This window comes from Myodes glareolus, chromosome 16, assembly GCF_982192425.1.
Source record: "Myodes glareolus chromosome 16, mMyoGla1.1, whole genome shotgun sequence".
Classification (NCBI taxonomy): Eukaryota; Metazoa; Chordata; class Mammalia; order Rodentia; family Cricetidae; genus Myodes; species Myodes glareolus.
Genome location: NC_142041.1, coordinates 66,632,922 through 66,655,234, shown reverse-complemented (window position 1 = coordinate 66,655,234; position 22,313 = coordinate 66,632,922). Strand labels below are relative to the sequence as shown.

General features: G+C 36.7%; 1 protein-coding gene across 2 annotated transcripts in view; it reads right to left on the bottom strand.

Moving 5' to 3' along the window:
* Pkia (cAMP-dependent protein kinase inhibitor alpha) overlaps nt 1–22,313 on the bottom strand; it is a 91,184-nt gene that overhangs the window by 33,303 nt on the left and 35,568 nt on the right. Inside the window, exon 2 of one of the 2 annotated variants that reach the window (XM_048420214.3) lies at nt 4,769–4,881. The exons of the other annotated variant lie outside the window; for it this stretch is intronic. The gene's annotated coding sequence lies outside the window, so the exon portion shown is untranslated. The remainder of the gene's footprint in view (nt 1–4,768; nt 4,882–22,313) is intronic. 2 annotated transcript variants of the gene reach the window in all.

Genomic DNA, 22,313 nt, shown 5'->3' with positions numbered 1-22,313 from the left:
AAAGTTATCTTTCATGATCATTTTTACTCATCAACCCCATGACTCAGTTTTTAAGAATCAAGAGGTATATGACAAGCTTCTCTCAGGCTAGTTGCTTTTGTGGCTATAATAATATTAGACCAAAATAAACTTCAAGCTGTGTCGGGCATACCACCATATCTCAAGCAGTGTATTATTATTAACTCTTAATGGTCAGAGAGCCCAAGAAATACCTCAGGTCAAAGTTGTTGCAGTTATTATTCAAACTCTGGCATAATACAATGTTTATATTTTATACCTTTATAGAATACTTTTATCATCTTCGCACGTCATTCTTTGCCCATCAGGATAAGTGTTTGTATAGCACAGAGGTAACTTTAGCTAATCGAGCTTCGTTGCTGTATGAGCCACAGAGTGCCTTGGTATAGAGTGGGAAGAGACTTGTAATCTGAACTGTGGCCGACTCCTCAAGCCCAGCAAATCTTGTTGACCTTTTAAAGTTTACTTTGTTTTTTGATTATTTTGGTCTTGAGTAAGTAAAAGGTCAGATGTTTCAAAAATGTCTCAAAGGTTGTATGTCACAACCTCCAAGGCATAAGGAAGACAATCAAGTAGATAAGGATCTCTCTAGAGCAGGAGGAATAGTATGCGCAGGATTACTGGGGAAGCTTAGAAATAGCATTCCTGGGAGAAGGCATAAATGATTTATAAGAAATTTTCCATCAATCCAGTATTTCCAAATTGTATGAATATTAAAAGTCTCCAAAGTATGCAATTGATGGAGATGAAAACCAAAGGGGGTATGGTGGCCATCATGTGGCCTCAATTTTGCTGGATTTTTGTCAAATGGCTGTGCTGACTTTATAACTTGGGTCATTCCCATCAGATATGGTTGTGCCATCATATTGCATAGATTACTGTCTTGAAAGGAAAAATACACTAGAAGTTGGAGACTATACCAAAAAATGGCATCTTTATACCATAATACCAGAAAAGAGCATTTTAATGTAAAAAGTTACAATCTGAAGAGATAAATTTGGCTTCATTAATCTTAAGAGTGGCTGTTTATCTCCACACACTCTTTTCCTGCTAAAGATTGGCCTGAGTAAAGCTATTTGTATCATAGATTTTTAATTTATCTATATTTGAAAATATTAAAAAGTAAATGAATAAAATAAAAATCTAACTATTAGTAGAAGATATTCCTGCTGCTCCAGTATGGTCATATGGGAGCTCTGTCTTTGAAGAGGTACCTCAGGTTAGATTAGGTTGTAATGGCAAGGCATAATCTACCCTGAGTAACTTTCAAGGGAGGATATTCCCATAGAGTCAAAGCCACAGACATCTACAGGACACAGAAAAAGCTCTCAGATTGCTTTGTTTCTAGAACTATACTATGAAAAGAAAACTTTTATATAAGTTAAAAGGTTTGTGAAGTTGGTTGAAGCAATACTAGCCAAGTAAATTGAAACTATCACCTAATTTGAGAAACCCTGAATGAAGCTATAGAGGAGGATAAACACACACACACACACACACACACACACACACACACACACACACGTCTCACATGTGTACAAGGGGATATTGACATAAATAATCACTAAGTATTTTTTTTCTTTTTTTTTGATTTTTTTTTTTGATTTTTGAGACAGGGTTTCTCAGTAGTTTTTGGTGCCTGTCCTGGAACTAGCTCTTGTAGACCATGCTGGCCTCGAACTCACAGAGATCCGTCTGCCTCTGCCTCCCAAGTGCTGGGATTAAAGGCGTGCGCCACCACCACCCGGCCCTCACTAAGTATTTTTAAAATAAGGCCACAACTGGGATCTCAGGTCCAAGGAGAGATCCCCGGATTGTTTGCTGGACAGAGGAGAGGGTGCCTGAACCGCCTTGGCCCATAACCATACTGATGAATATTTTGCTTATCACCATAGAACCTTCATCTGGCAATGGATGGAGATAGAGACAGAACCCACATTGGAACACTGGACTTAACTCCCTAGGTCCAAACGAGAAGCAGAAGGAAAGAGAATGTGAGCAAAGAAGGCAAGACGAGAGGGAACCTTCATCCGACGATGGATGGCGATACAGACGGAGACCCACATTGGAGCACTGGACTGAGCCCCACAAGGTTCAAATAAGGAGCAGAAGGAGGAAGAACATGAAAAAGGAAATCAGGACCACGAGTGGTGCGATCACTCACTGATACAAGGGGACTGATCTAATGAGAGTTCACCAAGGCCAGTTGGACTGGGACTAAATGAGCACGTGATCCAACCAGATTCTCTGAATGCGGCTGGCCCGGAGTCTTTCTGAAAAGCCATTGACAATGACACTGGGACTTGTTTCCTCTGCATATACTGGATTTTTGGGATCCAGTCTGTTTGGATACTCACCTTCCTGGACCTGGAGGGAGGGGGGAGGAACTTGAACTTCCCACAGGGCAGGAAACCCTGACTGCTCTAGGGGATGGAGAGGGAGGAGGAGAGGGAGTGGGGGGAGTGGGAGGGTGTTGGGAGGAGGGGCGGAAATGGAAACTTTTATAATTTAATAAACTTTGAAAAAAAATAAGGCCACAACAATGCCAACATTATCAACATGATGATATACATGCGCTCATTTCTATACAAGAAAATACTATAATAGTGGTGGAAAAACAAAAATGTGTGAAACTTAGAAATATAATATTGACTTAATAAGTATAGAAGATATTTAAAATATAATGGTAATTCTATACATCTAAAAAGATCACCCATAAAATAAAAATAATTCATGGATGTTTATACAAAACCAAGAACAGCATTATTTTCATGGTGATGGAAGAAGCTTAAAGCAATGTCGTACATTTGAGGTAAATCTTCATCCTAGTTATTCACTTTGGAGAAGTTTGTATTGCTCTTACATTTCAAGAATTACATTTCCAAAATTAAGTATTATACAAGACTTGCAAAAATATCTCTAGACAGCAAGTATTACCTTTATGCCTTTATTCCTAGAGATAAACATCTCTCCTCCAAAGACCAAACCCATCCACTTACAAAATCTAAGTTCACAGCCTTTCTATTATAAAATTCTTCTATAGGAGGATCTTAGTTCATGATGAAACATTCTACTTTTAAACATGTATTATCCTTACTTAAAGTGGCACGATTCTTTTGGCTATCCAGGAAGTTAAAGAACATCAGATAAGTACAACTTCTGTTACCAAGAGAATATTAAAAAGAAAAATGTGAAAATGTGTGGGAGGTAGACTTGAGATTGTTGACAAATACATACAGAGCACAACGCCAGCACAGTTAATGCCCGAGTTAGCAAATCAGACATACTATTAGTAAGCACATTTGACTACCACCCAGCTGTCAAGGAATAAACTCCACGGAAATATATTTCCATACATTTTGGAATGAGTTCCAGTATGATATTTTAGACCATTTGTTTTAGTTTTTTGGTAGCTGCAACCTACAAAATTTACATTTCTTTAATTGATTAAGCAGCTTTCCCCCCGCCCCACTCTCTCCTGGGACCACATAAGATATAAACAGCCTACATAAACATCATTGCTGTTGTAGCCCTCGAAAAGAATGTAAGCAAAATTTAGCTGATAATTATTTTAAAATTATCCTTAATGGGATATAAATGCTTTTAAAAGTAAGTTTCTTAAAAGTAATATGGCTTAGGAGGTTATTGCAGGAATATTCTGCTCAAATTTCAATCATCTGGAGTATGTCTATGTAGGTGTTCTGTTTACATGAACAGGATTGTTATATGACATTATTGTAGAATTAATCTGAAACTGAGATAAACTGTCAGGTCCATCAGTTATGTAGATTATAGCTTTTATATCACAGCTAATTCTACAGTAGACCTTGGCAAACATGGAGTCTGGGCTTCTCGTACAATTTGACTTAGTATCATGACGATTAATACATTCATTCAGTGAGTTTTAATCTGCATATTCCATGTTTCAGTTACAGTGATGGGTCCAAAGACTCCAGAAACCAACACATAACGCAATAACAGGACGGACACCTTTTTTTCCTTACTAACTTGTTTGGTTCACACATTAAGCTATCTATCATTCATCATGTGACTTTGGAACGCAGACTAAAGGTCATGTATGAAACTAAATGCTGAGTACTTAATTGCACATAAGAAAACTAGTCCTTGATTTTGAAGTCACTGGGTTTTATTTGTCTCATAAAATATAAAGGCTCTCTTCCTTAAATTTCCATGTCAAATTGTAAGTGAAAAAGAAAATTATAAATAAGATTCTGACAAATGTAACTACATGAAACCACAGTCTTTCTTGGACATGCCCCATTCTCCACTCTTCCAACTCCATTTCGCAAGAAAACTAAGCGTAGATGGGCCCTGGGAAGAACCAACGCAATTTCCTTATGCGGGCAATTGAAACTATTCTTCACTTGATAATCGCAGGGTCCCTAATTTTGATAAACAACTGAAGCATCATGGAAACAACATATGAAGAAGATTTGTCTTCAGAAACAAGATTCAGAGGGCTAATCTACTTGTCTGCACTTGCAGCCTCCTGAGACTGAAGTCCTGAGATTACTAAGTGCACATAGTAACAATGAGCTAAAAATAGAAAAAGTACCACGCTGTTATTGTATTTGCTTCCCTCCAAGGAACTACCTGGTAAACACTGCCACCTCCAAGGGAATTAATTTAAAGCAAACTCCTCTTAGACACTCATCTTTTTCAAAGAGCCACTGAGAAACCTGTACACTTGGGATGATTGAATCTGTGATTTTTCCTTTGCCATCCCTACCTGATTGGAAACCTTCTTGTCCTTAATTCATTTACTGTTTTTCCTTAAAGATAATCTTCAGATTTCTACCAGAAATTGCTTCTTGGGAGCATCAGGCCTTGATATTCAGGAAGCTGAAAGGAAGATGTTAGATGAAATATTAATAATCTGTACCTATGAATTCCACTGTCTCACCATTTTAACTAAATGCCCCCCATATCTTCTAATTTATAAAAAAGGCTGTAATTTCAAGTAAATACACTATAATAAGACCACAGGTTACAGTTTGAGACTTCAAGCAAACAAAATGAGGACAAAAGATTCAAGTTTTCTAATTATTTTTAAGTTTTATTTTCTTTATTTCCATTTTCCACTGGATTTTCTCTCAACAGTCTTCATTTAGATTTTCATAAATTATTTTCACTAAACTCAATTGCTTACAAAATAAACATAAGAACCCATTTGAAGGGAATTTCACAGACAACTTTATTACTTTTTCAATGTTTGTCATATATAAAAGTATGTGTGTGCAGGTGTATAGATTTTTGTAATATGATGGTAGAGACAACATAAATCCATCAGTTATTAGTAACCAAGGACAGTGGATATTAGGATGAGTAGAAACAAGTGGAACGTTAAGGTCTTGAGGTCAACATTGTAAAATAATAATAGCAATTTCCTGATGACTAATGGAGCAGGTTTCTTAAATTAGATCCCCACCTGTTAGCCACCATCTGCCCGGAAATTTCAAACCTCCATGAATAGAAAGCAGGTGACATTATTCTACTTTGTTCTCCCTACATGGCACTCCCATGACAATAGTTTATTTGTAAATTCATGTTGGTTTTAATTTGAAGTCAGTATGGTTTACAAAGAATGAAGTATCTTATGCCATCCCTTTGCAATACTACCATTGATGGACCTATAAGAGGCACTGGACCACTAGGTCTAAAAGAGTTTAGGATTTCTCAGTGTGAGTCCATCCAGGAGCTGAATCTGAGATGAGACATCAAATGCAAACTGTCTATGGAGGAGGCTAGCCAACCAACTTAAAGAGCAGAGTAGGAATTGGAGATAGGGCCTGGAAAAAAGCAAAGAGAGCCATGGTTCTGAATGAGTTCTGGATGAGTTATTTCTGAAGATACCTGTTAGTCTTTCAGAGGAATTCTGAGACTCTGTAGAATATGACTCAGTGTTATCCCCAGAAATGGGTGAGAAAGCTGATAAGCATATATCCCATAATACGCCTTTGTAATTGGTTTAAAACCCCATTAGGAAACATTAACTGCTAAGCTTTCTGGACTTATCTCAAAAGGCAATTCTGGGTAGCATGATGATGCAATGGGTATATATTGAAAGGGCAAATACTAGGAGATGTGGGAGTGACATCATCAACAGCATCAAAATGCCTTGTGCGGGACTCTGGTGCAGAGTGGATGACCTTACATCCCAAATCAATGCTTTTCTTCTGAGGTATTCAGATATTGATATCAGTAAAAATTTCCTCTTTTGAATCAAGTGTAGAATCCCAATACTCTAATGTTTTGGAAAGTTATTAGTGACAGAATCATTGTGAGGAAATTGAAATACAATTTTAATTTGACCATTCATATTCAGTTTGCATTTGCTAACCCTTTCCCTACTATGTCTGCCAGATATTTAGCTTCAGGGTGCTTTTATAGTCAGTATTTTAATTTCATCTATTGAAGACCCAATATAAATCCATAATTATGGCACAAATATCGTGAAGTGCATTGAGCAGCTCAAATTTTAATTCATGAATTTGCTATAAATCTATAGAATATAAGGAAAGTTAACAGATCTTCTTGTACAAGGCAGTCTTGGATAGTGTGCAAATCAAGAAGGAAGAATGAGTTTCTGAGGCCAAGGAAAGAGAAATGTATGATGGCAGGAGAAATAAAGATACCAGGTCCAGGGCAGAAAGGAATGCTATATACAAGAGGTATAATGAGTGTCCGGAAGGGAATAAAGAAAGAGCACGATTCAAAGACAGACTTATGTCTACGTGGCAAGGATGTTCAGATTGAATTCTCAAGATTGTAGTCATCCATAGATTAATTTTTCACTAGAACTATGAAGTTACACTAGATAAAAGTTGATTTGTTTATGTGACCACTGTGCATTAAAGATCTGTGTGCAATTTAGAAAGGTTACTGTTACTTTGAAAATTAATTTTATGGTGGAATTTTTTTCAAAATGTGGTTGCAATCTTGTACATAGGAAAAGAACCTAATAGCACATAACTAAAAGTCAAACAAGGTCAAATTAGAAATGAAGTTATAATTGAAAGTTCTCTTCATTCATCTTTCACCCCTCCCTTCCTCCTCTTTCTTCCTTGCTTCTCCTTCCTTCCTCCAACCCTCCTTTCCTTCCCTTTTTTCCCTTTCTTTCTTCATTTGCTTGTGGGGCAGGGCCTCATGTAGCCCAAGCTGGTTACAAATATTTTAGGTATCCAGGGATGACTGTATTTGCTTCTACCTCCCAAGTGCTGAGATTATAGGCATGAGCCACTACATCTGGTTTTATGTGCTTCATGTCAGGTGTTCTCTCTAGGAAGCTGTATCCCTACCATTTTCTTTTTTCATTTCAATGCTTCAAATTCATTATGTAAACACTTCTGGCCTATAGAGTTTCAGATTTGAGATCTGTTGTTATTTGAATTGATAAAATGTGTGATTTCTGTCTGTTTTCTATGTTTTACCATTGTCCTTTCTACCTAGAAATTTTAACAGTTCTGTCTGTTCGGATAGCAATTATTGTACTTGGGCTATTTGGGGGTTTTCTCGGTTTCCTGAGTATCTAGGTTTATTTCTTCTGGCAATCTGCACACTTTGTTCACTATTTCTTCAAGTTTTCTGCATCTCACTTGCTCCCTTTTCAAACTAAGGATTTGATGATACAAATAACAGCACTTTCATACTGTCCCAATGGCCTCTGAGATGATGAGACCCTGGTCTCTTTTTCTCATTGGCTTCAGTTGTGATCAATTCTATTTTTTTCCTCAAGCATGACATATTGATAATGTGTAATTTATGTCTGTCCTTTCCACTGGGCTTTATTCTTAATAGCTTTAATTTTTGCTTACATTTTCTTTTTTTCATGTATTTCAAGAAATGCGTATTTAAATGTCTATCAGATAATTTATTTAGCCTACTTATTATAAGTCCAACCTCAGTTTACTTGGCAATGATTGTACGTTCAGATTTTGAAGATTTCCTGGTTGGAGGTATGACGAGTGATTTTCAATTGCATTTTGAACAAATTCTGAGTACTGCGCGATCCTGCATTCTGCTTTATCTTCTTCCCTCCTTTTTTGTTTTGGTTTGGTTTTGTTTTTTGGGTTTTTTATCCAGACATTACTCTACATTGAGTAATCATGTGATGGCTGAATGGGAAAGAATATAGAGGTTTTCAATGGGTTCCATTGACATCAACCCAAAGAAAGTTGAGTAATTAATCACATTAACTGTCTACATGGAAGAGAAGTTCAGCTTTCCCTATGGCCTTGATGCCATCTCTTTAAATGTGGTGGAGCCACCTGCAAACTTGTTTTGTATTCATGTGGAAGTAAAAGTTAAAGTCCTTAATAGGATTCCTGATGGAGAAGGGAGACATGAAGTATTAGCTAGTATTAGCTATGTTTTTTCACAACAGTTTGTTACATTTGGATTCTACCTGTGTTTGGAGGTTCAGTTTCACATAGGATCCAACTCACAACATGGATGGGGCAATAATGTAGGGCCTACTATTTTTAACTTGGACACAATATCTTGCCTTGGACACAAAGCCGAAACAATGCTAAGCTTCTTGTTCGACTTTATGACTATGTGTGCTGTGTCCAGAGTTAAATGGCCACATCTGGCTCTACTTCTTTGATGTCTTTCCATTCTTCTGAATGCTGGGAGGGCAGAAGGTTTGCTAGGCAGTGGACCGTACTGAAATAACTCTGAAAGGGAGTTGGACTGTGTTGGCTGTTTAGGTAGGAGAGAGGTGGCCTGGAGTACAAAATCATCTACTTAGTTGATGTCACTGAAGTGGAAGCATGGAAAATGGGGGACAGTTTTGCCTTAGTATTTTCTTAGAATGGCAACATTGCCAAACAGTTATAGGTGTTAACAACCCCTGCTTAAATACTTTGGCTATGAGGAAGACATTTCTCTTAAGCTTTTCTTTTGTTTGTGATCAACAGATCAGAAAAACCTGTATAACCCTTTCTGAGATATAGAGAAAGCAATAAGGAAATATGAACAATTTAATGCCATATCACTCTGAAAGTCTCAAGGTCCTGAGCAATCTGCACCCTGCAGTGTCTCTTTACTTATTTAATAAGTTTGGGATTTAGGGAGAAATACCTGGGAAAAACTTGGTTTCTTTGTTTGGTTCCAAACAAGAATCTAGAGTTCTACTTATATAAAAAAAGTTCTGCTTTCTAGTCATAAGTTGAAGTTCAGTGATATACTATATCCTCTAGGAATTGCTATGCTAGATATTATTAAATGTTCTGTTGAAGCTCAAATGTAAAGATACTCTAGAACAGTCTGTGTGGTTATCTTTCTGCTCAGTCAATGGATCTTTAGAAGCATCAACACTTCAGTGGCAATGAGCACAATGTAATTAGTGCAGATCTCTTGGTGCATCTCATTCCCTTTGCAAGGAGGAACTTGAGATTCTTGAAGCAATGGTCAATTCTACAATAGACAGACTATAGCAAAAAATACAATAGATGATGTTGTCCTTTTGCAATGTAAGAAAGTTCAAAAGTGATTTAAAAAATGAAACTAAGCTGGGTGATTGCTCAGAGGTAAAGCATTTGCCATACAACCATGAAGACCCAAGTTTCAATCTCTAGAATTCATGTAAACCCAACTCAGTACATGTGTATGTTGTCTTTTAACTTCTGTTCTGAGATGCCAGGCAGAGACAGATTTTCCAGAAGCTTACTAGTCACTGAACCCAAGGAACCCATAAGTAACAAAAAATTATCTTAGACAGTGTAGAAGGTAAGTCCGATTCTCAGTTTTCCTCTGACCTTTCTACATGCTTCATGGTGTGCATATACCTACACTCACACATGAACACACACACACACACACACACACACACACACTGATGCATTTATAGCATGAGTCAATTGAACTGAAAGAGGTTACTACTGCCAAGCCTGATCAAATTAGCAAAAGAAATAGAATAATTTTAGATTATACCTAAAACTACAAAAAAAAACCCTATCACCAGTTCTCATCTGTGTGAACAGGTGATTAAATTGATTGAATAAAAATAGTAAGTGCGAAAACACACAAATCTATAATGCTGAAGAAGTCCAAAGTTACTTAAATTTCCATATAGAAAACATAACTCCCCACTGCTTACCATTCCATTAGTTAAAGAGTGAGCATAGTGACTTATTTCCTAATGTGTGTTTCATAGAAAAAAACCAATATAACCATTATGGAGAAACTTGGCACTAACTGCTTCAGATCACCCCGAGCAGTCATACTGTCCTAGTAGTATGTGTCCTCGGCTGTCTGTGACGGTCTTCCTATATTACAGCAGCCTTTCTCCATTAAAACATAGTTTATTAGTTACTCTTCTGTCATATTAATAAAACACCATGGCCAAGGAAATTCATAGGATGAGAAATTTATTTGGGGCATATTGTTCCAAAGGGACAAGAGCTAATCACCATCATCGTGGGGAGCATGGCAACAGGCGTTTAGGCATGCCATGGACTAGCAGCTGAGATCTAATATCTCTCTCACAAACAGGAAGCAAAGACAGCTAACTGGAAATGGCTAGAGTCCTTTCAAACTCCAAAGCTTGCCCCAGGGAAAACACTTCCTCCAGCAAGTTCACACCTTTCAATCATCTCCAGACAGACACCACATAGGAACCAAGTAGCAAATGTCCAAGTCTTATAGAGCGCATCTCAAACTATTACATAGATTCCAATCTTATCATAAGGAAACTATCCGACAATTCCAGGAGTGAGGTAGCATGTGTAGTCTTCTAACCTCTGTCCTGAAATAGCCAATCATCACTGAACAAAGTTTTCAGTCTTTAAATAAGGGACAGTCTAAGAAAACGCAGCAAGTAGGAGACTAGGGAGCAGTGAGGATTAGTGCTGCACGATGCTCAGGAGATGGATGGAGGAACACCCCAGATGACAGCATTGACATGTGGCTGTAGTCTCGTAGTCTCGGTATGCTTGGAACAGCTGTGTCATTCTCTACTAAGTAGATAAAAGCCTACTAAATCATTTTCTTGTTGCTGAAAAACATGTTTAAGATTTTGTTATGAGTTATATGACAATGGACACCTTTAATGATTTAATAATTTTTCAACTTAATCTATTCATTAGACTAGATTTCCAGAATTAGAATTACTTTGTGAAATGCTGTGTAAGTTTTCATTGTTTTAGACATTTCCAAACTGCTTTGGAAGTACTCATCTCAAATTGGCTTACAAAGATGAGATACTATGGTTTTGGATTTTGATAAATTCATTAGCTAGAACTTCATTTTCTATATTTTTGAATTTTTAGTAACTATAGAGATTAAACATCATATAAACACTTATTCAAAATACTAACTGTATTTCCATTTGGAAAAATTGTCTTTTCTCACTTTTTTTTTTCTTCTTTTCTCACTTTTTACCCCATCTCTTTGTGAGGTCGTCTCTGGTATCTGCAGAGAAACTAATGACAAATTACTCATTCAATGAATGAAAAATTTTCTGCCTCAGATAGGCTTTCAAGCCAGCGACTTCCGTTCTGACTCGCTGCTTAGCTTTCTCTCATTGTCTTCAAAGTTTATTAAAAAATAAAACTTTCCAACTGTCTTCACATTTCTCTTTGTCCTTGTTACTTTTCCTTTCTCAGATAATGAGCTACCTCAGCTCCCATCCAGGAAAGCAAAGGAGAAACAGAAAACAGAAGCCAGTAAATAATCCCCCTGTTAAAACTTCTCAACACCTGCCCTGGCCTTTGAACTCTCCTCCATTGTTAGAGCTGACATTCAAGGTTATCTCCAATGAACACAATGTGCTTTCCATTTCTTTCACCTTCCTGAGGATGGCGCAGTTCTTTCTGCACTTTACCTATGCCTTGTGAATTAGTCTTATCAAAACTCATGTATTTAGACTGTGTATTAAAATGACACAAACAACATGAAGCCTTCTCCTCTGCCATCTGGAGCAGCCTTTCCTTTTCGCAGCTGTGCCTCTTGAGATGCTCTGCATGCTTTGCCTCCCAGGCCTCACATCCCGTTTACTCTACAGTGCGCTTCCATCTGCTTCCCCACCGCAGGCATCTCCACAGTGCTCTGAAATTCCATTTGCGAAGGTCACCAGGGATCTTGTGTGACCCCAGACAGTAAAAAACGTTCTATGCTCACTTACTGGGCTTGTTTCTTAAAAAACAGAAAGCACACAAAATTCCAAGATGTTATTGTGCTTTTATGTTTTCATAGCTTTTTAATTATCTACCTCAGCATTTCTTTTGCTTAATCTCTCTTAATCTGAATTCTAAACATTCTCCCAGCTTCACTTACTTTCAATGGATTATATGACTCTGTGAAAGATGATTCTTTTGTTGTTGTTCTTTATTTTGTTTTTTCGAGACAGTGTTTCTCTGTGTAACAGCTCTGGCTGTCCTGCAACTCACTTTGTAGAGCTGGCCTCAGACTCACTGAGATCTGCCTGTCTCTGCCTCCTGAGTGCTGGGAATGATTATTCTTAACATTTAATTCTCATTACAGCAATACTAGAAGCAGTAATTTTGTAATATTTGTCAAGCACCAGACACTAAGAGCTTCATGTTTCATAAGGTTTGTTTATTCTTCTCATAATTCTATCTTGTGATTTTCACATCACAGATGAGGAAACTGAGGATTTAAAAATTTACATATAATTTATCAAATGTCATATGACCAGTAATTGCTGTTATCTCTCAACAGCATTAATGCTGGAATTTTTGAAATGGTAAGAAAAAGTATGTTTTAAGAGAGTAAAATTAGGCAATTACTTCAAAAGCATCAGATTACTCCAACAGCAATGCAATATTTTGTACTTTGGCAACCACATGGTGGATTCTTGCTGAGTCAACATATTTTATAATGATTTTGTCTAATTAAAAGAAACATGGTTGTAGCATGTCTCAATGTCTTTGTGTATACCTTTTTGTATTAACTCACTTGTACAACACGTGTTTTCTGAGCACTTGGGATCTGTGTGGCTTTGTTGTCTTTAATGTACAGTTCTGAACAAGGAAGGACAATGCCTTTCCTCATAAGCAGAAATCCCAAATGAAAAGAGGCAAAAAGCAACCTGGTAAGTAAATGTCACTCACTGAAATCAATAACACTGAACAACAAGAGAGTGGGAAAGAGAAGCTGAAGCCCTGTGTGCATACTGTGAATGAAAATGAAAATCTCTGTAAGGCTCAAAATAACAGCAATCACTAATTTTTATTATTAGTCTTAATTGAAGAGGTGACTCTGACTTCCTGGGACACATTAGGATGAGGTAAACAAACCCTTTTCAAAACAGTAGTATATAAAAATTGGGGAGCTCAGTCATACACCACACACACACACACACACACACACACACCTAATGCAGAAACATTGTTGTAAAAAGGTCTGTGGGGAGGGGCTATAGGGTTAGGAATGTTTCTGTTTGGTCCTTTCGAAACTGGCAATCACTGCTGGTGTGTTTCGATTGGCTAGGCGAGTGCATCATTAGTTACCATGCTTTTGGTCCCCTGAAGGTTGTCTTGGCCAATTTGCTTACTCATTGTAAGATTGCGTGTGCTTGTTTATGCTCGCACTATCGCCCTGCCTCAGGTTCTATCTTGTGGAGTGGGCCTTAAGTCAAGTCTATTAAAACATTGGTTGGTTATTCCCACAAACTTTGTGCCACCATTGTACTGGTATCTGTAGCAGTTGGGACATCATTGCAAATCGAAGCCTTTGGGCCTGTGCTGGTGTTTATACTTGTCTTTTGACAGTGTACAGAGTGCCTTCCTGAAAAAAAGAAAAGAAACCTAGCATCTAGGGATGAAGGCTCCTTGTAGACACTAGCTCCATTTCTTCATGTTCAATGAGTTGTGTAGGTGTTCAGCATGGACCTTGCTATCAGCTTGTGTCAAACAACCTATAGTCTTAGCAACAGCTTGAATTGTTTAAGGGTTCCCGAAATATCATTTTGACCTAAAATTCAATTAGGTATAACTCACTCACTGTTCTGCAAGCTTCATTTGGTGAAAGTAGATAGGGCTCTGCAACTCCCATTATTTGTTGATTTCCATTATATATAGAGTAACTCTTCTCGGAAGAGCCAGGAATTGTGCTAAAGGGAAACATGCATTATCTTATTTTACATTAACTATTCAGTAACCTATGAGAAATGAATACTCATCCCATTTTACAGATAAAGACACTTTAAAAGGATTTAAGTGATTTTCCTTCAGCCAGACAGGAAATCAGGACTGTAGGAAGCATTCTGACTCACAAGTTCAACTAAAAGAGACATGTCTTTTAATTGTTATGTGTTATGATCTCAAGAAACCTACTTGTGGAGTTGAAAATTGTATGTAAATAGGTTCAAGGGACAAGGTTGCCAAACACATGCAGACTGAATGGTAAGGGCTGAGTTTATGTGAAATACTCTTGGTCTGGAGGGAGCCACATCAATGGAAGAAGCCATATCTTTTGATATGGGAGGGTAATGTTACGCATGGGATGGTGGTCCTGGATGTGAAAAAAAAAAAAGCCGGCTCAGCAAACCGTTCAGAGCAATATAGTAGGTGGCACTTCTCCATCAGCCCATCAGTTCCTGCCTCCAGTTTCTATCCTGAGCAACATCATATCTTGATTATATTTCAAGGAGAATAAAAATAGTGATTCAAGATCATTGAATCTTTCATTTTGTACTCAATGTTATTGTCACTAGATGTATTAACAGGAGAGTTTATATTAGCAAAATTTATATTTAACAATTGCTTTGAAAAGAAGTATTACATATATATGTGATAATAGGTTGGTTTTTCTTAAAGAGTATTGTAAACCTGCATTTATTTTTATAAATGCGATAGTAGGAAGATTGTTCATCAGACACCTGAACTCTGTTGCAGGTTTAAAGGCTTGTAATCCTGAACTGCAAAGACAGCCCATGTTCCAGATGTAGCAACCAGAAAATATTTCATATGCCAGTTATTTTAGTGAGACGTTTGCACACACAGCCAGGGATGGTGCAACTAAGAGTGATATCATGGTGTGTGAGAATCAGTTACATAGATTACATGCAGTAAAGGGAATCAATGAATTCCTAATTCTTTATAGTGGGAGGCAGTACAGGGAATGGAGTTAGGGGATCTGATACTGACACTGACTGGCGCATGTGCTTCTCTCCCATCTTTACTTAGAGCTCCATAGCTCTCGCTTTCCTTGCTGCTGATTGAAGACAACTGTAGGATTTTTAAAAAGCTAAAATAATATTGGGTAGAAAATATGCATTTATTTCCTGAATCAATGTAAAATTCTTCAAAACTGATCTTGCTCTGAGTACCTGACAGAACTCTGTAATCCCTTACCTGACCACAAACTGTGCATAGTGCTTGCCTATAATTCTGGGTATCTCTGCTAATATAAAATCAGCCAAAACCTTGGTATAAATAACTCAAAAAAATTATGGACAAAAGAATGATAATTGCTCCTAAAGTGTGAACTACTATTCTGGAAAAATATATGTGACTATTTAATGTCATCAAAATATGTGTTGGAAAAGACATAAATGTGGGCAAGATATCTGAAGGTGTGGAGGAGAGCAGTGACAGTGGGAGAGATGGGGAGTTGGATGAGTGTGCGTGGAATGCATCCTGCACGATATGGGCAGAAACCAAATACAATGAATAAAACTCTTATTTACTTCAACAATGAAGACTTTACCAGTCCCACTCTCACTAAAACTGAAATTACTGATGTCAAGCTCTTCAGATCTGGCAGAAAAAACAGCATTTGAAGGGACTGAATTCTCTACAAAATGGGAATGTTAATATCTGACATGACAGTGTAAAGTTAATTACCCTATCCCACCTTATAAGTAACCAGTCTTTAAGCTCGTTCCTCTTCCTTAACCTATTATTTTCTTCCATCTTGAATTCCCGTTTATTTAATATCACACAGTCTTATAGCAATATTTTCTTTCTAAACATAGACAATCATGTAACTTCTAGCACAGCGAACGAAGAAAAGAATAACCTATGAATGGATATTTTTATATGGACAACCTGACTTGCGCAGAAGTGTAACTGAATCCTCTTTGTTATTAGCTACTTACTTAATTAACTACTACTTAATATTCACACGCTGGATGTGTATCACATGTTAAATTAAATACCTGGAAAGTCAGGTGTGGGGTCCTCTCAGGTTGATTAATGTGCAGCATTCTAAAGTCAAAGTGTCATCATTCCTACCCTCTGTCTGGTTTATTATCCCAGAACATGGCTTCTAATTAGCTGCAACACTATTCACTATCACAGTCTCTCCTTCTTCTCCACTCTCCCCTTAATAAAGAAAGCAATATCTGATTTAAAGGGAGAGATAAGTGTGTGATGGGTAGGAGACAAATTGGAATGGAAAAATATATAAAAATAGTCAAATTGGCAGTAACAGAACCAATGAACTGGAGTCAACCAGTAGTTGGGAAAATTTTGTAATGTATTGTCATTAATGGGCCAGCCAGAGTCATGATTCTCACACCAATGGAGAGCAGCTGGTGGCAAATCCTTCATTCCCATCAGGGTCTTTTCATTAGAGTGACTGTCTTCCAATTTATGAAACAATTAAAATTCAGTGCTCGTGATTAAATATTATCAACATAAGATATAGAAATAGATGATTCCTATTATAATAACTCCATACATGCTTACTGAATAATCAATTTCACCTTTAAGTTGTTTGGAAGGAATTTAAAATTTGTGTCAAGTACATTCGAAGTTTGAATGATTATAAAGGGTTGAAAGATGTGTCTCATTGTTTTGCTTTCCTTACAGAATTTTTAGCGACATCCTGTTGGTGGTTAGGAGAGACTTCTATAAGAAGGTTGTACTCATATTCATGATCACCAGGAGGTGATCAAGGAGCTGGCGTGTACCAGGAAGTGCTGTTTTCCTTCAAATAAATTATGCAATACTCAATGAGGTGAAAAAACCATCACTTTTATTAATATCTTCTTATAAGAGAGAAAATGTTGAAAAATAACTTTTATTTTTCATGTAAAATGATCAAAAACTATGAAATTAGTGTCCATGTAAGAAAACAATCCATTATGTGGTTGTACTGAATGAAAAGCCATCTGCACTCAGATTCCATTTTCGTATTTCTATTGGTAATATAAATGAGTGTCAATCTGTTTGTTTAAATTTATAAAACAAATGTTAAAATTGACATATTTTTCATATTAACTTTTTATTTTTTCTCAAGCATCGCCAATGTTCTGGACAGGTATTATTACCTATATGATGTTTGCAGCACAAACTCCTTCCACATCAGTGCCATAAAATGAAATATTTAGATCTAGACAATAGTTTAATGGAGTAATTTCTATTAAATCAAATATGACCCATTTGGCAATTGAATCTTATAGAAGTTATTGGTTCTTCTCAATGTATTAATAATATCAGTAATCTTATAAGCCCTGTTGAGTGGATATAAGTGATTTCTGTACAAATATGAATTCACACATACTATCCTGGTATTCATGTTAATTTTGTAACCTATTTTAGTCTTCCTTTTTACTATAATGGAGGCTACTTTCTCCAATTTCTTTTCCCTGTCCAGGTTTTGAAAAAGGGACAGCTACATTGTTCTCTTTAGTAAACCTAGTTTCTAATTGTGACCTAAAAATGATTTTATCTTGTTTTTTTATAGAGTTAATTTTCTCTTTTTCGGCTATACGATTTCATAAGACTATAGTTCTAACTGGTAAGCCAAGCTGTTCTGGTTCCTAAACATGTCTTCTACCCTATTTAGTTAATAGATGCTTTGTAGACATTCGATTACATTTTTTGTTCATGTATTAAAAATAGAATTTAAAGACTGGGTACAGTGACACATGCCCTTAATCCCAGCACACACAAGGCAAAGGCAGGTAGATCTCTATGAGTTCTAAATCTGTCTGATCTACATAGAAAGACTTTTTGCAGAGAGAGAGAGAGAGAGAGAGAGAGAGAGAGAGAGAGAGAGAGAGAGAGAGAGAGATGCAGAAACAGACTTATTAAACCTGGCTGGTCTGGTAGTACAGGCCTACCTATAATCTCAGTTCCTTGAGAGGCTGAAGCAAAAAGCTCACAAACCTGCCTGGACTGCAGAGTAAGCTAAGGCCAAGCCTGGATAACTTGGTAACTCCTTGCTACAAAGAAAATCAAGGGTTTAAAAACAGATTGGGAATATATCTAAGTCATAGAACACATATATAGCATGTTCAAGGCCCAGACTTCAATCTCAAGTATTGGAGGATAAATAAATAAATAATTGAATACAAAAAATGTAGACTACAATGTGAAGGTGGGTGACCTATAGGTTTCTTTCTGTAACTCGTGATTTTTGATTCCAGCATCTTTTGCTGGATGTTAGATGTCAGGAAAGTTCATGAAATAGTTCAATGTTCTGGGATCTCCTAATGCTATTCCTTTTCAATGTCTAAAAAGCATTCTCCTTTCTTTCCTGCCTTGGATTCTGATGCCAATATAAATGTTTATAAACAGTTTTTTGATTTATTTGGCTGCTGCACTGGCCAGTATCCAAGATCCTGCTGTTATCTTGTCTGCGTGTTTAAGGATGACCTTTTGCTGACTTCATAGAACTTCTTCAGAAAGAAAGACAGACGTGCTTACGTAGCCTCCTTTGTAGACTGTGCAAAAAGATTCCAGTTGTGTTGAAATAGAACGACTTTGTATGAAGGGCTGTGGTATATTAATGTTCTCATTCCTGTTCCCAGCTTTCAGAGGATAAAATTCAGCTCTGAATCATATAAGTAAGCACACACAGTAAGCTTCGAGAAACCAGCAATAACGTATTTCTCTCACCCCATGACAAATACTTAAACACCATTGGTGAACATGACTACTCCGCTTAATATTACATAAAGCCAGCAACCAGTAACCAATTCAGTGGAACTGGTAGTACTTTAGGGCAGACTGATACCACCAGGAGCCAATGGATATTGACTTAGGGGTACTAGATTTGCAAAGAATCTCTGCACTCTATCCAGGATACTAAACTCATTCCTTCCTGAACTTTTAAATGTTTAAATATAACATCAAGACAGTCTCAACATGGATTATTTTTTTATAGTCGTAGACGAAGGTTTAAAATATATATTACATGGAAAGTGTAAAACTGAGTGCGAACATCATAGCTATTATATGAATGCTGATTTTGTATCGATGTTAATTAACTTGTAAAGTCTTTGGATCTGGTTAATTTTGGTGTTTGATGTTTTCATTTATTTCCAAGTTTTTTTTTATATAGCGAGAAAACAGAAATGAAAAAAGACATCCACATGCTTGAGTCTTGATGCATGTTTGAGAAAAGACACATTCTTTGAAGAGAATATGGATACAAAGTTAGCTCATTCTGTTAAAATAATAAAAAATACATACATCTAATGCTCTCAAATAGAAAACATGCTTAGATTTTGTTTCCTATGCATTTTTGACATTTTGAAATGATTTCAAGAGATATGTGCTTATGTATCTTTATTTGTATATGAATATTAACATATTTTAATTTGAAAACAAAAGAATCTAATGTAAGAGAATTCTGACAGTCTAAATGTATATGATGATGTAAAACAGACATCTGACTTTTGTATTATCAACTATTTTTTATAATATTTCCTTCAATTTTTGAGATTATAATATAATTACATCATTTCTCCCTTTCCTTTCTTCCCTCCAAACCCACCTTGTTCTCTTTCAAATTCATGGCCCTTTTTACATGCATTTATGCACATACATTTCTATTTACATACAAATTCTTAAATGTACCCTACTCAGTCTGCATAATGTAACCTTATGTTTTAAGGGCTAACCACCTGATTTTTGATAACCAATTGATGTGCTCTTCTGTAGGGAAAACAAGTTCCCCATTCTTAATTATTTTTTAAAACATTGTTTCTTTATGTATTTCAATATCTTTCAAGATTATGATTGGGGTACAGTGAAGATATTATGCACCCTTTAACCAAACCTTGCTAAATACTCTTTCTTGCAAGTGTTAAATCATGAAAGCCTGAACGTGTCAGGTTATTTATGTTTGGCTTGCAACAAGGCCCAGAGAACAATTCTTGGTCAAAATACCCCATTCCTTCAGGACATACTACCTTCTTTTCTCTAAGATTTAGTTAAAGAAGTTTCCCTTTTAGGATTTTAGAGATTTTCCATCACTGGTCCCAAGCATGTTTCTGTTTTGGAGTCTTTTAGAGCATTAATTAATAATTATTTTAACTAGCCTGATCAGATATGGTTCCACTTAGAATGTCCTGAAACTTTTGTCTGAAGTCAGTACAGAACTTTTGTGTCAATTCAAGCTGTGCATGCACATGACTGACTGACTGGTGTTCAGAGCAGCAGGAAGAATGCCCAAGAGTCACATCATTTATCCTGCTGGTTGTCCTTTGTTCATGAATTTGTTTCTGGAAAAAGGTTGAAGTAGTCATATGAAAAGTCTCGGATTTGAAGGGGTATGAGAAAAACAGATATTTCTTATTGAACTTTCTTTCTCCTAGACAAATTCTTGAAAAAAAATTAGTCCATATTACTTCAAAAAAGTCATTAAAGGCATAAATTGGTGTACGACACTTAGGAGATTTCAGATCACAAAACAAAAATGTACGCAAAATGCTGTCTGCTTGCCCATTTCCTGGTTGTCCTTCCTCAGTTCATGAATAGCATCCTTTAAATATGTGTTTACCTGAATGGGACTATTAATATTCCTTAATATTCCCTGTCCTGATATACACAAATCATCTCTACTACTGCAAAAGTCAACAGACTTCTTAATATATATATCAGAAAAAAACCATAATCCTAGCCATTGAGAACAAATTCAAAATCTCAGATACACTTTGGTGCTGAGCAATAACAAAGAATGTAGTGAGTGCAAGAGCATCTCCATTCCCTTTTAATGTCTGTCCAGCCAGATTCACTGTAATAATTACCTGCCGAGAGACAGTCTCATCATCTTGGCATCACTTTCAAAACTTTGGAAAAACTCTCTCTTCTCTGCCTTCCCCAGCCTTTAGAGGTATGTGTAGAGACTCTCCGATTCTACTCATATTAGAGGGTGATCCCTCCTTTAGGACATCAATTAGTGTTTAAGGCTAAAATTCTGATTGCTTTCCCCCATTTTCTAAAAATTTTACTGCAATTTAGGTTTAAGATAGCCATATTAGGTGGATTTATTCAGTGGTCTCATAAAGGTGGCAGAGTGTTTTGCCCTGTGGCTCCTCCAAATGTCAGTTTTCTCACATAAAAAGTTTGGAATTTCCTGTGTTTTCCTTACAAATCAAGGATTAAATCATATATGCTAACATAGCTTTTACCACATGGCATAAATTAAGTACAAACCTTCTATTTTTAAGTGTAGTCTACCTTTAGTTTTCTAAGAAAATTCATCTTCCAAGAATATATAGCCTCTGGTTATATTGAAAAGGATCCATTGTTCTAAATAGTTTTAAACTACTTTCTAATTTCCATGTTGCTATTGCTATACTAACAGTCAATGCCTACCATATTCTCTGATTTCTTACAGTTCTAGTTAGTTCAGCAACTCGTTAATTTACTAAATAGTAAGGGTCATTACTGTCAATCATGAGATTACAAATTTGAACTGGATCGCAAATCTAATGAAATTCATGGATCAATGTCATGAATAGAACCATCCAGGTGTGGTGGTTCACATCAGTTTTTCTGGCAGTAGGAATTCTGAGACATGTGATGCTGAATCTCAGCAAAGCTTGAGCTCTATAGTAAAGCTTAGTCTGACAGGTAAGAGAATATTTAAAAATAGGTGATTCAACATGGTAAATCTCATGGTAGTTGTTTTACTTAGAGTATCTATTGCTGTGGTGAAGGCAAAACACCATGACCAAAAAGCAGGTGGCGGGGCGGTGGGGAGATGGTTTATTTGTCGTACACTTCCACATTATATCATAGATGTAACCTAGGAGAAGAATTCAAATAGAGCAAGAACCTGGAAGAAAGAGCTGATGCAGAGGCCACGGAGAAGTACTGCTTACTGACTTGATCTCCTTGTTTGCTCAATCTGTTTTTTTAAAGAAGCCAGGATCAGCATCCCAGGGACGGCACCACCCACAATGACCTGGTCTCTCCTCCATCAATAGCCAATTAAAAAATGCCTTAGAGGCTTACCTAAGGCTGGAATTTATGAAGGGATTTTATTAATTAAGGCTCCCTTATTTGAAATGACTTATGTTGTGTCAAGTTGATATAAAATTATCCAGCACAGTAGCTGTATCTGTGCCA